This window comes from Eutrigla gurnardus (genome assembly GCF_963514095.1).
Source record: "Eutrigla gurnardus genome assembly, chromosome: 3".
Classification (NCBI taxonomy): Eukaryota; Metazoa; Chordata; class Actinopteri; order Perciformes; family Triglidae; genus Eutrigla; species Eutrigla gurnardus.
Genome location: NC_139917.1, coordinates 21,894,990 through 21,912,995, shown reverse-complemented (window position 1 = coordinate 21,912,995; position 18,006 = coordinate 21,894,990). Strand labels below are relative to the sequence as shown.

At 40.7% G+C, this 18,006-nt stretch overlaps 1 long non-coding RNA gene across 1 annotated transcript; it reads left to right on the top strand.

Moving 5' to 3' along the window:
* The first annotated feature begins 11,640 nt into the window (after positions 1–11,640).
* On the top strand, positions 11,641–12,873 carry LOC311011002. Its single transcript, XR_014596854.1, has 3 exons — positions 11,641–11,910; positions 11,982–12,311; positions 12,660–12,873. It is a non-coding gene; the product is annotated as an uncharacterized lncRNA (long non-coding RNA).
* Positions 12,874–18,006: the final 5,133 nt, after the last annotated feature.

Here is an 18,006-nt window from a genome sequence, read left to right as displayed (position 1 = left end):
GTTTCGTCTGAGCTCATCTCGGAAATTTCCTCAAGTGTAAAAAATGTGCAGCAAGACGGTGTATTGTGCTTTTTTTTTTTTTGTATGTACATCTCTATAAGTCCATTCAACAAGCTACATTAGTCGTGCGTTTGTTTAGAAAATGCTTAGCGCTTCTGCTTCAGTTCACTGCATTTGTTGCTCCCTCAGGGAATTTAAGTCATTTGGAATATATGTAGGGAATAAGTGCTGGTTTCTACAATCGTGACCAATGTCCAGATTTTTTGAGATGATGAAATTCCCCAAAGGCGACGATAATAAAAACGGACCTTTCTGGAAAAAAAAAAATTCAATCAAATGAAGTCAAACGTTTCAGTCTGTGGATATGTGCGGCATGGAGAGGAGGAGACGGACTAACAGGCTCTTCAGAGAAGCTAGCAAGGCGCCTGGCTGAAATGATCTTTCTCCACTGGCTGTCTCTCCCCCTCCCTCCCTCCTTCCCTCCCCCTCTCCCTCTCTCTGGTGTAGACTGATTAGTTATCCTGCAGCCATCACTGAGCGCGGTGAGACGGCCGATCACGGCGGCTCTTTCCCCGCCTCTCCCCATGTAACACACCTGTACATATCTCCTTAACACACCTGTACATCTCTATCTCTGTCTCTGTCATCACCTTCTCAGTCTTGAACATACAGTATGTGCAGATATATATATATATATAAAATATATATAAATAAACCATATATACAGACATCATCAGCTCATCCTCACAGGCACAACCTTCCTGGATGCAGTAATTGATAAAGAAGGAAGGGTCTCCCACCCGAGAGAACGAATGGCTAAACGCTCAAACGCACACACTTATGCACACGAGCGCACCAACACATTTGAGCCCCTTGCAGAGTGCTGTAAAGCACGCTGATTGATTGATTGGAGCGGTAGGTTTCGTGACGGCTGGCAACATTTCTCCACATCATGTCAACGCCCCTGGCAGCGTGAGTCTCACACTGATCTCTGAGGAATTAGGTAATCAAAGTCAGCGGGCTGAGGTCCAGGGTGGCGCCCGTGCATCAGCCTAAACAGATTTAGAATAAATGAAAATGTCCTTTTTCGTCAACGCTGACTTCTAAAGATTACGTGCGAGACCAATTTGCATCTGGAAAAAATGGTAATGGTTATTTTTTTCATCAAAAATGATAAGGACACTTTTGCAAATTTGCAAACTACTTATTACCAAAGACTTTTAAACTGAACATATTCTGCAGGACATTCATTTTTCATTCTTTCCCACAATATCCATACATATATATTGAGGCAATTTAAAGAAGGTGGTTAAAAGTTAGGGGAGGAGCGTCATCTTGGTTAAATATTATAAATAAAAACAAAGCTTTTTGAAGCATGAGATAACTTTGACTTTGTCTTTTTGTGTTTTAGCTTCAGTGGATTCATTTTTTTCTCTGCCAAGTAGCTCCAATATAGCCGATGAAGCCCCTCATCCCCATGTCTTCCTCTTCTTAATGTCTAATCTGTTTTAGTAGCTTAAATTTCGCAGCAGGTTGGAAGCAGGACGTCTCCGGTGTTCTGGGTTTTACATGTCAAACCATCCACCCATAACTCTTCGCTGCAACGTCTGAGCAGCACAGGGCGGCCTGTTCTCACTCCCAAATACGGCAGCTCGGTCGGTGCAGCTTGCCGCCTGATAAGACACTGTGCATGTAATGAGAGGAAACCAACGCGCCATCCCTCACACGCCCAAAACCCCTGCAAGACAATCATAGTGTGAAGCACAGGCGCACGGACCAAGTGGTGGGATTTCATAAGTTGGGAGTGAGAACGTGTTGCATAGGGAAGTTGTGCGACTTGGACTGGGGGAAACGCTAACGTAATAGCAGTTCCTTCAACATATTTGGCAACACGAATGAATAGTATGCGATTTAATAGGAGACGGTGTTTGATCCAAAACACGCATTGTGAGCAAAGTGATTTAAGTGGCTTAAATCCATTTAGTCGTCCCTTCAGGTCCAGTGGGTGTAGCCTGCCTTTCACTCGCCACCATTATTCACAGTTCCACAACATTAAACATATTCAGAACGCCATTTAAAATAATCCATCAGCAGTTCAATCTTTACGAGCTCCGACATTGTCTCGCAGCCATTCAGGAGAATGGGATTCCACAAGACAGTTAATCGAGAAACTGGCCATGTGACAAAATGTCATATTTACCTATACAAAATATGATGCTAAATATGTGATTCATAGACATTTTCCTCACAACATTTCCAGATGTGTTATGCCAAGTTTCAGAGTATAAAAAAGAAAAACTCATGCTATAACAGACATGGATCAGTACTCTACAAAGGCTTTAATCCCAGGAAACGGGATTCCCGGGAATAATCATCCAAATTATTTCTTGTTGCTTTTAAATATAACAGGAAAATTGGAACAAAATTGTCATGTTGTAGGCATAAAGCAAAAGGACGGATACATAGAAACTATAGATATCACAGAAACACGTAAATACTTCATGACTGGCGGCGAACAGCTGTCAGCCTCTGAAGAGAATCTAGAATCTCGGGTCCATCGAATGACTTAGAAAATTGCAATTTACTTGCTTTAACGAATTCCATTGGCTTATGTAATGAAAAATAATTAATATCACTTCTAAGAGATCACAGTCGATATCATATTCCTCACAGCTATAGTGAAGTTCAAGCTGCCTGCAAACTTCATGTTTCTCACATGAACTCGTTCCAAGGTATAACTCCAGTGAATGCAGTGCAGTCAGCAGGTGCTGAAAGATGAGCGGATTCTGATTAATGGCGGACGGGGTGTGGGTGGATGAAATAATACATTATTAATGAGGAAAATATTAATTAAAGGGACATTCTTTAAAAACATGAATGAAGCAGAGAGCTGCAGAGCTATTGTCCAAGAGGCACTGGGCACATTTATGCAACTTCATTGATTATTCCAGAAACTAAGAGTTTCTCTATCGGGACTTGGAAAGTGAGATGGGTGCATCACTAAAGTCAACCATAAACTTTCTCTTTCTCTGCCCAAGGCATCACTCTACCCTCATCCCAACCCTCCTTACCAAACAGATAAATAAATAAATATGAATCACTATAAAAGCCGGACAGATGCACTACAGTTTTGTTGTATGTGGGATGATGGAAAGAAGATTATAGACCTCAAAGAACAGTATCTCTCACTTATCTCTGAAGGTATCACTCATCCTTCTACTTGTCCACCTTTCCTTTCATCCATGCATCGACCTCTCCATTCATCATCTGTCCATCCATCTATCAGCCGCTGCATCCACCCACCCATACATCCACCCAACAAGTCCAGCCAAGTGATCCAATGAACTCATTACTTCCTCCCAGGAAAAACATCAAAAATACCACTTGGTTTAGTTGCCATCACCGACCAAAGACTCATAGCACCTCCATCCAACTGTGCCAAGGCACCACGTTTGGTGAAGGCGGCTGAGTGTTGGCAAGAACATGAGATGGGGGAGTGAGGAGGAAGGACAGGGAGGGACCAAGTGTCATGTCCCATTGGGGTCAGAGGATGGCGGCTACATTTACCAAAGCAAACAGCCCAGAGGAGCAGAGTACTTCACCTGTCGCTGTGGATTATTCCATTATCACATCCACCAGTCTCACGGTGTCCCGTTCCAACCACTCACTATTCAAAATTCATACAACATGCAGAACGGTGGGTGCTTTACATGTTAAACTGTGGCAGGGCTCAAATTTAAAAGGAGGCGTTGAGATAGCTGATGTCAGAGGAGCCGACTATTATTTGGCGGTTGCGTGTGAAACCGCTTAAACAAAAGAGACGATACTTGTTTTTGGTAATCGTAAACAATGAAAGTAGTCACACTGTATGTTAATATGATGTACTTATACTACCAATTCTAAAGGTACTGACAGCTTTGTATGACTTAAAGCCCAGAAACACCAAACCAACATGACAAGACCTAGAGGTGTCAAAGGTCTGCCTCACCTGTGTCTTGGTGAAACAGTTGAATACTAAAACAAATATATACCACAGTGGGGCGACTGTGGCTCAGTTAGTAGAGCGGGTTGGCCAATGTTCGGAGGGTCGGCGGTTCGATCCCCGCCCTTGCCACTGTCATGGTCGTTGTGTCCTTGGGCAAGACACTTCACCCAGCTTGCCTTGTGTGAATGTGTATGACTGCTGTATGTTTGAGGTGGGGGTCGGAGGGGCCGTAGGCGCTGAATGGCAGCCACGCTTCCGTCAGTCTGCCCCAGGGCAGCTGTGGCTACTATCGTAGTGTACCACCACCGGTATGACTGTGTGTGAATGAATGGAACCCGGAACCCTGTTAGGCGCTTTGAGTATCTAGAAAAGCGCCATATAAATCCAATCCATTATTATTATTATATATATATATATATCTTAATACCAGCAGGAGGCAGTAGTCTGTCTGACATAAGACTTTCGATTTATCTGCTGTTATGCAGTGTTTGCCTAACATTTTCACACCCCTCTCGCTCACCACTGCTTCTGTCCAGATGGCCACGTTGTTGTGAAAATACTTGTGTGATCAGATGAGATGAAGGGGAGAAATAAGAAGAGCCTGACCTGCTTTCCTCACTTCTGTCTCTCCTCTCGTGCAGATCGACTTCAGCTGAGAAGCCAGTCATAATGATTTCTCTTATCGATGGGATCCACCAATTCAACAGCCGCTCAAGCAGCCAAAAGTCACGACAATGGCAGGCTACTCCAAACAGTGCAGGACAAACCGTAGAAGCTAGAGTGGCTCAAAATCGCTGGAGGGTCAGGGACTTTAGCAGCGTTCACGCCGGTGGTAAATACAACGTTATGCTCTTGACATTCTGAGAATTTGAAAATCTGAGCAGATGGGCGGCCTTTTTTATTTATTTATTTATTTCGGGCATGTCAGTTAAATCATCATCATCACACATCTTTGTTCAAATAATACAATACACATGGCCGAAAGGGAAAGCGGGAGAAGCCAAGGCTTATCTAGTCCCGCCCCCATTACCCACAGGATAAAATCGTCATCATAATATTATCTTATCTTTTGCATTTTCCATTTGACATAACATTTTCTTTTACTTGTGACATTTGACATAACATGTTACAGCAGTAACATAACATGTTACAGCAGTACAGCAGGCCTTCATGTAAGTGTTTCTGTGTCGGCCACCTGTGGAGTTTAAAAGTGTGTAAATGTAGTTCATGTTTTCTAACCCAGCTAGAAGGTGAAGAAACACTGCAGAATGGTACAATTAATATAATTTCGGGTTCTGGTATGCCACATTTCACAATTCGGTTATGGGACTGACGTTACCAATCCATATAAATACGTAATAATGGTGGAGAATGTCCCGCTGGTCCTGTTACTGCTGTAAAGAAGCTAGTTAGCTATGCTAGCATCTTTAGCAAGGAGACGAAAATGGCTGCTTCAAGCCCAGAACATGAGATAAACAACACATAACATTGCATTTATTTTTTATCTTCGTGCTTTTAAGCACTGTTTGACCACAGTGACAAGACTTTCAGCTCATTAAAACTGCGTAGTAACCATAGCAACCGTTCACGACTTCCCCTATTCAATGTCCGGCACAAACACGTCCTCTGGCCTGGTGTACACCTCTATGTTTCTCACAGTAAAGCTGCGAGTGATTGTGTGACACTGTGCGTGACTGTGTCCATTTATGTCTTTCAATTATTAATACAGAAGGAGTTATGCATTTATAAGGGCGTATAGCGAAAAGATGAGCAGAGTCACCAACCGTGGGTTCACTTTTCATAGCACGAAGCAGATGAATTCACTAAAAACACTGCAGCCATTGTGTTTGAACAGGTAAGTATGAACAACGCGATTTCACAAAATCATTGACAATAAATTTAAAAGGTGCAGCCTAGATTGAACCCTAACCTTCCTCCTGGTCCTCATGAGGTTAAACTGCCTACTTGCTTATGCGTTATCAAACATCAAGGGCATTTGCTTCGGAAACTTAGCCATTTGAATTTTGTTCTCAAGGCTGAAACTGTGCCATGCTGCCACACTGGCCACTGGAATTACCAGACCCTCAACGTGGGATTTCCCAATCAGCATGCTCCTCCTGCACCATGCAGCTGCACCGGCACTGCTCTGTGACCTGCAGTGGTCCAAACCTCCAGTTCGTCTAAATGACGCTCATTTTTAAAAAGCGTTTAAAAAGAAAATCATACAATGATGGAAATATTTGGTCAATACAACCACTGGTTTATATTGGAAAAGCATAGCAATCACAACCCATCTACACAGGTGATAATTATATAATTTTGTTTTTAACGCATTAGTAGTGGATTGGGATGGTTAGAATATTATCTGAACATCTCCAGTATTTAATACCAATTATCTGAATGACCCACTAGATGTGGATAAATAAAATAAAAAAAAGTTCTTTGTACATTTCAGCAGGAAACCCTGGACGGTAGCCCTGAAGCTGGAGGGGGACTCTCAGCTGCACCGTACTTTTGTTCTCCAGCGATATTGAATGGTGAGGCACTCATAATACCACTGTGGTTTAGCTAGGTAGCAGATAGAACATGGGAAATGGCAGAAAAGACATATCCAGGGTAAAGAGCCATCTCAGGAGAGGAGAGTGACACCGAGGAGTCCCTCTTCTGCTTCTCAGCAGCATGATTAATAACCCCTGTGCCCCATAATCTCTCCATCATCTATCTATGTAAATGCCCCCGGACCTGCAGCGCCAACACACTTTGACTGATGGCTGTTCCACTGCATTGGGCTTGTTGTGTGTGTGTGTGTGTGGGCGAAGGATAGTGGGTGTGTGTGTGTGTGTGTACACATCTTTGCATAAATGCAGGCGTGCGTTTATGTGAGTGAGAGAAAGTGAGGGTTTTTGTGGCTGGAAAGGAAGAGATGAGAAAAATCACATGGTTGCTCTGCCTTGTCACAGTCAGTATGGCCTCACACACACACACACACACACACACACACACACACACACACACACACACACACACACACACACACACACACACACACACACACACACACACACACACACTCTTACTGTTTTGTCTGTTATAAACACCACAAGGACACACACTGGGAGAGGCCAGCACAGCACACGAGAACAAGGCTCAGGGGAGGGTATAATTTACTCACACAAACAAGAAACAAAATTAGATTTGGCCAAATAGTCTAATGAATTCTCATCACATCCCCTTAGCCCCCATTTTCAGCAATGGCAGTTTCAATAAATAGGGTGAATAGGATTAATTAGGAGTCTCAAAGTACCATTTTAAATATTACATCAATTATTAATGCTTGTATAATTTTTTATTAAATGCAAGTGTCTCTGGTCCCTAATAGTGAGAGTTTTTGTGGATTTCACTTTGACTGGTAGTGTCGGCGCTGTCCCTACGTTTGACACCCGGAAGAAATATTCGGACAGAAAGCTCAACAACAGGACAATAAGCGGAGAGTCAGTGCTCTTTCTTTGTGAATCTTACAGCATCCCATAAGAAGCAACACTGACTGCACTCTCACACCTCTTATCTCGGAAATGTTTCAAGTTTCGTTCAGCCTTGCCGACAGACGCTGCTCCAAGTAACTTGTGTTTACGGATGAGCAGAGGGAGACAGTCAAGAAAAAGAGGAAAAAAAAGAGAAAAGAACATTAATGGGAGCTAGTTAAGACGAGCGATTGAGCTTTTAATTGACTCCATATCTCTCATTGTGAACTGTGTGTCTAAGGCATCACGAGGATGCAAATGATTGCTAAACTACCATTAGTCATCGTAAAAAATAATGGGAAATTATTATATTTGTTTATATATGTTTCAAATTAGTTTTTCAAATTTGACAACACTACAATAGCACAATAAAAAAGAAACAATATACACATATTATTGCAGATGTTACCAATTGTGGCTAAACGTTCACCTTAAGACTTACAAAATTGAATTAAATTGAAAATAAATAATGACGCGAATAGTGATTAAATCATTTAACTAACAACGCTCACCTTTTAAAAAAGGATGGTGGTTTTTAGATAATGGGATCAAACATGCAGCAGATGTGACATGTTGTCATGATAATATGTAAGAACTATTTTTGGTATTCGGAATACCAAATAAATAAGCTTTCTTGAGCAATAACTTTTCCGTAGAACACATGATTCTCATGAATTGAGTCATTTCCTGTTTTCTGGTCAACCAGCATGGGCTTTGTTTAGATGAGGGATTTAAGAGTCTTGCTGCATGTAAATGAGTTGTTGATAAAGTAAGTTTTCTTCAGAAAGGCCAATGCCTTCAGCAGAACTGATGGTCACTTTCATTCTCAGGTGCAAAGTTACATTGTGGACATTCATTTTAAGACGATAATGCGTAGAAATCTTTTGCAAAATGCCAGCTTGACCTGAACTGCTAAAGTACAAATCTTCTTTCTCCGATTGGGTTATTTTACCTGATCAAGACATGGATTATATGTGAAATGCTTTTACTGAAAGGAAAATCATATGAAGACATGAGGTAAGCTGACAACAAGTGATATATGATGACCGATTGCAGGATGCAAGGAGGAGACGTTAAAAGTGCGCCTCCTACGTCTTCCATGACAATGTCGGCTGATTGTGTGGTTGGATAGTGATGTCATCAAGGATGTGGTTTAAGTTCCTACTGCGTTGATTTGCCTGGGCTTTTTTTCTGTATTGTATCGCTGAGCTTGCTGTGTCTTGGGATGTTATGAAATAGGATTTAGGAGTTGAGACGAGGACAAGGACCTCCTCGTTAACATGATGTTTGATGACTTGAAACTTGATTAGCTTGGAATCAGTTTTGCAGTCAAATGTTACAATCTACTGGAGTTTTATACAACTGAAACAGACGCCAACGGTAAATACATATATTAGCTAGTTTACATGTTCTTATTTGTAGCCTATTATGCTCACTTTTCTGCAGCTATGTTATCAATTGCCAGCAGCTACAGTGCCACAAAAATGATATCGCTGGCGAGTGACAACAGCTGGGGGAAAGTGAGCATAATCGTTGCTGTTGTGGGTTTAATATAACTGCGACGTGATTAGAACTTTTCCCTCCCTCCTAATGTGCCAATGGGGGTGAACTTTAGGCTCCACGTTGCCACGGATTATTAAAGCAGCCGGCATAGAGGCAATCTACACCAACCACCGCTTGTGAAGCTCCACTATACAAAAACTCTCTCTGATGCTGGCCTAGAGGCAAGAGAAATCATGTCAGACGGGGCACAAATGTGAGTCGTCCCTGCAATCATACTGGCATCCAAACTACAGCGAGACAAAATGCCGGAGCAATGTCCTTGCTTCTGGCATTGGCAATTCAAACGTACCTGTCCAGAGTCAAACAGCCCTATACAAGCAAAATACCAACGTGATTGAATGCTACTGCTGGAAACGCACAATTAATGGCAATATTGAGATAAATATTAATAATCACCCCCAATATTTAAGCACGCCTGACTAGCCTGGTGCATGCCATCCACCGTCACCTAACAACAACCCTTAGCTGTACCACGATCACTGTAAGCCTTGGGTTCTCATCAATGCTTTGGCTGACATCATTATTCTCTCACCAGGTTCTATATTCCCATATTCCCTATAGGATCTCCTTTGGGTGATCAAAAACATAATGTGGTGTGGGACTGTTGTTGCTGCAGCATGAACCTAACGGGGTAAATCTGATCTGATTGGCTGATAATCAACACCACCTTAATTGATCATCATCTTAAATTGTAACTGAATAATCACAATACAGCTGTAAAAAGATCTGTTACTTTTAATAATATTTGTAAATTTAGTTTTTTTTCTGTTAAAGTTAATATGAGATATCATGAACTCCATCTCCTCTACTATAGCATTGTTGTTTCATTTTCTGTAATCCAGGGATCTGAAATTGTCAGCAGATAAAAGATGCTTGGAGTTATGGTTTTGTAATGAACAAATTAATTAATATGCCACTTTTATTACAGGGCAGATGAGAGTCATAGCGTCCAGAAGGGTCTCCTAAACTCCTCTTTGATTTTGTCTTTGACCTCAAAACATGATAAACCTCATTTATTTTCAGGTAGAATCTGTGGTTACTAGTTACAGTTAGGGCTTGTGAGAGCATGCATGTGGCCACCTCGAGAAGAGCGCTACACCCGGCATCTTTTTCCTGAACACATGTTGGAGGCCTGTGAAACTTCCTAATACTAAAAGGTACCCCTAAGCAGCTGATAATATATAATTAAAATACAATTTTTTAATCAAAGTATTTAAATAAAGGTATTTTTATTGTATACAAATTGTATGTAAAATAAGCACTATATATTAAATAAAGTATTTCGAATTTTGGAGGGTTTACACCCACTTCAGGGTAATTGAAATAATGTTTTGGGGGGGTGGTGGAAAAAGTTAGTCTGCAGCCTTGTTCCGCGATATAAATTAAATCGGTGGTCGTAGCAGCTTCAAGGAAATTAAGCTAATCCCTCCTAACAGCAGCAATTACATTATGTATGCATCATTTACAATTCATCACATTTCATATAGTGTACTATTGAACCACTAAGTTATCTTCACCAAGAAAAAAAAAAAAAATCACGACTTCCTGTCACTTATGAAGCCAAGGGCCAATCAAAGCAGTTCTTCCGTTGGCTTTCTACATGAGGAAAAAAAACATGGATAGAAACTTCAAGAAGTGATCGTTTTCAAATCTTTCAATGGCACAGACTGACATGATGATGATTGCCTTGATTTAAATGTGAGAGAAACTGCGTCACGCTGGTTTCGCTTACGTGTTTAGAAGTCAAAAGAAAGTGGAGGATAAATATCTACAAACCAACAACTTTCCACAAATACCTTCACTGAATATCTCAGTATCCAGAGGATAGCCTGCACCCAGCCCACACTCCAAAGCACCTTTTTCACTGAGCCGCCCTCACACAGCTCTTCAGAGGGGAGACATGTTGTTAATAATTAAGGCTGTGGCTGGAGGCACAGGGAGGCTAAACTTCCTCTAACAAGTGGCTCTCTGACAGCGCAGACGTACACTGTAAAAACTGTGATTGGGGTTAATTAATATTTACTAAATAAATAATAGTAACCTTTACATAATAAAAAGACTTTGTGAAGTTTGGAATCAGATTGAGCTGAAATCAACAAATTTGAATTATTTATTAATTGCACTTTACTCAGTTTTGTTTGAATAAAATCAGCTTTGAATCACTGAGTAGAATTTAATTGTATTTTATCGGTAAAGTAAAAGATGCCGAAAATTGATACATTTAACTCATTGGGAGGTCATTGGTTTTGATCACCTTTTACACTTTTACCGCCCAACGCATTTTGCACTTGAACAGCTCCACCTCCACCCAAGGCATTTGCGCAACATGGACATCAACGTTTCAGGACTGCCATTTTCCCAAAGGTGAGACCTGTTTAATTATTGTTAGTTTAGGAACAATTTATAACTATAGCAGTTGAACATTGTTTTATGTTATGAGTTACTAAACATGCCAGCTTTACTGCACTTTAAGTCAAAATTAAGCTAACTATATAACGCTAGTGAATTGAAGTCAGTCTGTGTTGTCTGGACCAAAAGCATGGCAAGGACTGAACTAGTGACTTAGACTTTCCCAAGTATAATTTTATACGTATATCATGCCCTATTGAGATACCAGCTACTTTTATGTATTTTCCTGGCCACCGCCCTGCTGCCACCCCTCCCCCACCTTAACAAGCTAGCTAACAAGTAGCCGCAGAGAAATGTAGGAACAAAATTATTTCTCGGAGGTGAGTAATTACCACTTACATTTACTGCATTCCGTGTTCTAAAGTAACGTTAGCCTAAATTGTACTCAAGTAACATTTTTACTGAAGTAACAGTAAAATGCTGCTAAAAGCAGTATACTTCTCAGCTTTCATACATTTTGAAAGAATAATCAGTAGGTTTTGTTGTTACATTTTGAAACAAAGTGCGCTATTTCCTCATACTTTGTGTGTTTTGTGGCTGGCTGATCCCATGTCTCTGCCATATTGGCCTGGCCTGTTAATAAATAAGAAGTAACGTTATGCAGGGCTCTCAAGTCTCACACGTTTATAGTACAGTACTATAAATGTGTGAGAGAGTATACTACAGTTATAGGTCAGTGGAGAATTTTTACAACATGAACTTGAATAATGTTTTTTTTTTCGTCATTTCAGGCTCCAACCAATCCAACCATCAACATAACCAGAGATGTTGTCATTCTGTGTCTGATGGTGTACCTTGGGGAATCGATAGATCAACTCTTAAAAGAGTATGATGTAAGTTGATGTACATGTTAAAATATAAAGAAGGTGATCTGGTATGTCTTGGGAAGGTCAAATCACAAAATACAGTCATAACTACAGTATATTTCTCAGTATAGTTTTGTAGTTTTGTTGAGTAAGTAATCATTGTCCTCTGTGTAAGTGTGTAAAGTTTTTTGTTTTCTTGAGTACAGAAGTAGGAGGTGTTACTAAATGTTCACCATCTCAATCTGATTTCACCAAATGACAGAATACAAAAGTTATCAGTTGTTTTCTTATCTTTCTCCCAAGAAGTGCATTACAAACAGTTATATTTTATATGTCTACTACAGTCTGAAATATACAATGTTCTTACTATTTCAGGATTCTGATGAAGACGGTGTGTCGCAGGACCTTGCTAAGCAGAGTATGAAAATCTACATCGAGACTCATACGTCAGAGGGTCCCGACGACATGGGTATCATGGTAAAGGGCATCACAGTTATGACAGCTCTGGGTACTTTTCCGCGAGCTTGCACCATGCTCGTTGGGTTGGCATATGCACTGAATCTGGCCTATCCCAAGGAGCTCAGGTACACCTTTGTTTTTTTGGGGGGGGGTGCTTGAGATTCAGTGCTGCAGGTGTTTGATGAAAAAAAACAAACAATAAACTATACTCATTTGCAGGGAGTGGTGTCATGTTTGTTTTTATTTTTTTAATTTTTTTAAGTCATCTATGCCAGTAATGACTGCAAGTGATGGGCAGAGGTCATAGGTCATTGTGCAGTTTTGGTAAATTTGTACGGGGTATTTGTCAGGTAAAAAATAATTGTGGAAAATTTAAGCCGATGGTCTAGCACAGACAACACAATTAAATGATTAAACCTTTATCAATACGAGTGACAAATAGATTGCCAGTATAATTGTATTCCTATTGTCCTCTTATGGTATATGTCATTGTTTCCTAATAGCCCCTCTCTCTATTTTATTGTTGTATTTTGGCATTTTGCGTTTGAAAAATGTTGGATAAACATGTTAGGACAAAGTTGAACAAATACATGTTTACCTGCTGTACTTTTTAAGCATGATGATCTGTGACCCAATTTAAGTAAACTGCGGCACTAAAAAGGCATGATATTGGGTGAATTAGACTTAGAAAAATTATGGCAACAAAGTGACAACCAATATTGTTGAATAGATTTAAAGTAAAAAATGTGCTAAAATATGAGTTGATATAATTAATTTTATTTAGTGAATCTTAATAATTTTTTGCCAGATTCTTTGTAAACATAAATCAATTTCACCTAGATAATTATTAAATATTAATCAATTTCACCCAGATATTTAATAAATATAAATTACTTTTGCTCAGATAATTAGTAAATATAAATCAATTTTCTTTCTGAAATTTATTTGGATTTACTAAATATTTTTGGGCTAATACAACTCATAATTTGGCATGCTATTACTAAATCCAACACATTTTAACTGTTGCTTCTATTACCATGTACTTATTTTTTTTGTTTAAATTTAGTTCATTTATTCAATACGTTTTAATCAAAGTTGTAGTACTTAAAATCTATTCAATTATATTACGTGTCACTTTGTTGCCATAATTTTTTTAAGTAACCATTGGTCACATTTTTTACGGTGTATGGCTCTCACTTCCCTATATTCTCCTCAGCCCTCCAGACTTGTGCATTTCACACACGTCCAAGGCGGGGGTGAGAAACCTCCATACTGACTGCCAGAGAACAATAAATCAAATTCCTAATGGTCGGCAACAATCGGATAATTATGAGTGCGGCCGCGTGGCACGAAAGGGAATTTTCTCCTTCAAATGGAGTTAAGTGTTTAGCCTGATTTCTTGCCAATGCTCAGTACGTTCGGTACCACACTGTTTTTTTATTTATTTGGAATGTGGACCTCTCAAATTAGGTTATTCCATAGAGAACCTACAATAGAGGGACAGAAATATCTCACTGTCAGGACATGTTTTCTGCTTAATTTTAAGGTTTTTATTTCATAATGTTTAAAGCATGAGAATTATTTTGTATAAGTTTTATTGTAAAAAAAAAAGATCAATTGATTCCATTGATATCATCTGTGTATCCAAAGCCTGATATAACGTGTTCCTATGTGCCATAGACCTCCACTGTTGCCAAAAACACTTCAGTTAGCCTCACTGTGGCACTGGTTCATTATTATCATGGGCACCGTAGTTTATTAAAAATACACCCCTTACCCCATTTACACATCCTGCTGTGTTAGCGAGCCAGCACACAAAATGTTCATTATTCTGCCGTTTTAAATAGTCACTAAATGGGCTACTCCTTTAAGAGTTTCATATAAAACATTTTTTCAAAAACTAGTGCCCAGCTGTTAAAGCAAATTACTTTTCCTTTTTATCCTTATTTTTTATTTTTAATGAAACAATATTTGTGACCTATTTTTAAGGATTTATGTCCAGAGTAGAAGCTCAATGGGCTTGGGGGCTGACAGTCACAGACAGCGTGGGAAGTTGGAACGCACCAAGACAGATTGACATATTGTTGGTTGTTGTCTTTTTCATGGGATTTGCTGTAAAGTCGTCAAATATTGAATGACAAAGCATTCACTTTTAAACTCGACTCTTCTTTTACAGCGTTGCAGCATACGCATTCTTTACACGCTCTGAAACCTACCTCCGAATATCTGTCAATGTCCTCCACATGCAAGCTGAGTTAGGAGCTTATATGCTCCAATGACTACAGGGAGAATGAGCTAGAGAACCAGTGCCAAGTTAAAACCCATTAATGTCACACACATAAATAATGCCTGATAATGAGTTGGTGACCCATTAGGACACATGAAGACCATTTTTTTTGTCGTTTACACAATGTGCAAAATTACAAAGTTTGGCACATTCAGTAACATTTAGACTTGGATCTAGTTATTTTAAAAGCAAAAGGAAAGCAGACATGTCAAATACTTTTCATGGCAGGCACCAGCTGTGTTACTTTTAGGGGCAAACGAAGCATTTGGCCAGGGGAGAAGAAGCGGGATTTTAAACAACCACTGCCTTTCCTGCTTCCTTCCCCTCTTTCTGTCGGATGGGGGGAGGGGGGGAAACCTTGTTTTGATGCTGGCGCTGTCAGGGGGCTAGCCAGAGAGGATAGTAAACACTGCCTTTGCAGAACATTTAAAATCAATCCTTCAGCCACAGGCCTTGCAAACCCCCTTCGCGTCTCTCCTCCTCTCTCTCTCGTTCCCGAGCCTTTCTTCCTCTCTCCTCTCTCTGTAATGTGTCTGCTGCTCTCTGAGAATAGAGGCAGCACTTAAAAGCTGGGCGTAGGGGCAGAGTTTTGTGACAACAGCTCCGGCTTTTATTACCATACTGAGATGTGACCAGAACCCCCCCGTCAGCACCACCACTTCCCACCACCACCAACCCCCCCCCCACCCATGAAGCACACGTATAGACTTTCACACATCCCCACATGTACACAGTCTCACATTCACACTCGCATCGCCCTGATGAGCAAATAATCATGTCATTAGCCAATGTGCGTTCAAGGCAGCGGCTCATTTGCCAGCATCCAAGCTGTTACCTTTGCTCATGATTGGCCAGGAGATTAGCTGGAAATCATTTTTGTTTCCAGCGTTACTGCTTGATTAAGTCACCATTTCTCAACCGATAAAAACAGTCAACAGATACGACGATGGACGGTGGAGTGGAATAGCAATGAATTTATAATAATGTCATAATAAAGTAACTTTTTTTGGGGGGTACTTTTAGTCCTCTTCAAAATGCTTTGCCATTAGATGTCTGAGTGGCGCTGTGGTGTCACACAGCCAGTGCAGGGCATGTGAAATGTGACCCCAGAGAGGGTAACGTGAACCCGGGTCCACACAGACCGCACTCTCACTCTGCGCCGGTCACACTGAGGATTGTGTGCGTCACCCACCACCTCCTCCATGGCGCATTTCATTCAATTTCTTTCAGCAGGTGGGGTGACAGGAAGGTTGGTTTTTTTTCCACTGCACCGTCATCCAGGCAGATTGTCTCATGGCACTTATCTTGGTTTCCTGGGTGCATTTATTTACTTTTATTCACAGCTGCTGATGACCAGTAAATTAATTGGATAATATGGTGGCTGGCACGTATACTGGTTTGCAGCACCACCTCCACATAGAAACTACATGTTGCTATGTGGCCAACCTGTGCATACCACCTCAAGACCTGTAATTGTAAATGTCTCTTTTGGGTCAATGTAATTAATGTAATTTCAAAAATGGTAGAGTATGGCGGTGATATGTACACTACAGTATTATTTCTACACGGTCTGTCAAATTGACAGGGAGTCAATGGGTAGCATTAAGTTGCAGACCATAACTACGAAATCTAATAAAAGCAAAGTGCATTGACTAAATGCATTGAGAAATGGTGTGATGAAATAAAAAATAAAAAATACAAATACAAGAGTAATCTTGGTTTAATTGAGTTCGACAAGTGGGAGACACATTAGGTTAAGGCTATTAAATTATAGATTAGAAACACAAACATCCTCCAGCAAAATGTAAATACTCGTAACTTTAAAATTCAAGTGAGCTTGTATGTGTGCTGTAAATGGCCTTACCCTCTTTATCACTCAAAATCAAAATGGTCTTTCTGCTTTTGACTGACTGAGCGGTGAGATTTCTACGCTGCTGCACATTACTTCAGATAGGGGCTGCTGCAGGGGGGTGGGTGGGGGTAGGGAGGGATTTCTAGTACAAACAGTACAGAGATGGGGGGGTGTTTCATGTGAGCACAAGAAGCTGCAGCAAGGGCCAGCTTTCATAGTTCACGAGCAAGGCTTATACAGCAAGGCCCCCAAAGACCAGCACGGCAAAGATGAACATTTTGCCCTCCACACTGACGGCACCAAAAGCTCTGGGTACCAAAAGACCCGGTGAGAAGGGAAAGTCTTAATTGACAAAAAAAAACAAGAAGGCAATCTTACACAACACTGAAACCGCATTTCAAATACAAAATATTCTGGCATTTAAAGTCATGTCTTTACATATTTTTTTTTTTTTTTATGATAGTGATAGAGGCAGTCGTCATGGTTTAAAAAGAACATGTTGTATTATAAACCCTCCAATGAATCACCACCTTAATGTGGTGGAGGGATTTGTGTGCTCCAAGGACCCTGGGAGCTGTGTTGTGTGGTAGGGTCTGCCTGACCTAAACCTGAGTGGTGTTTTGCTGGACGCATAGGGAGGTTCATAAGTGTACTTGGTACCAGAACACTCTAGGCTAAAGATCGATCATTGACTTTGCACTGTTATCAGATCTGCAGCTGTATGTCTTGTAAAGAGAGGTACAGAGCTGTCAACTGTTCAACACCTGGTGCTGAGGTGGATCAGATAGCAGGGAGGCGGACACCAGCGCCGGAGGAGGTGGTCTTTCAGGCTTGGTTGGTCCAGGGGTCTGCCAAAACGGCACACAGGTACTGTTTGGTCAGAAGGGCTGCAGTAAAAACCTGGGTGTGAAGGTGTTCGGGAGATTATGAAGACGGATTATCAGATTGCCTCAAGGAACTTGGTAACCCTTTAGATGACTGGCTGAGGAGAACTGCGGACCTGCATTGGGGATTTTGAGTAAGGTCAAAAATGTGTCCAGTCGTCTTTTTTCCTGAAAAATCATCAATGCTTACTGGAATATGCTGAACACATTGGGAAAGATTAGAAAAAAATACAACGTTGA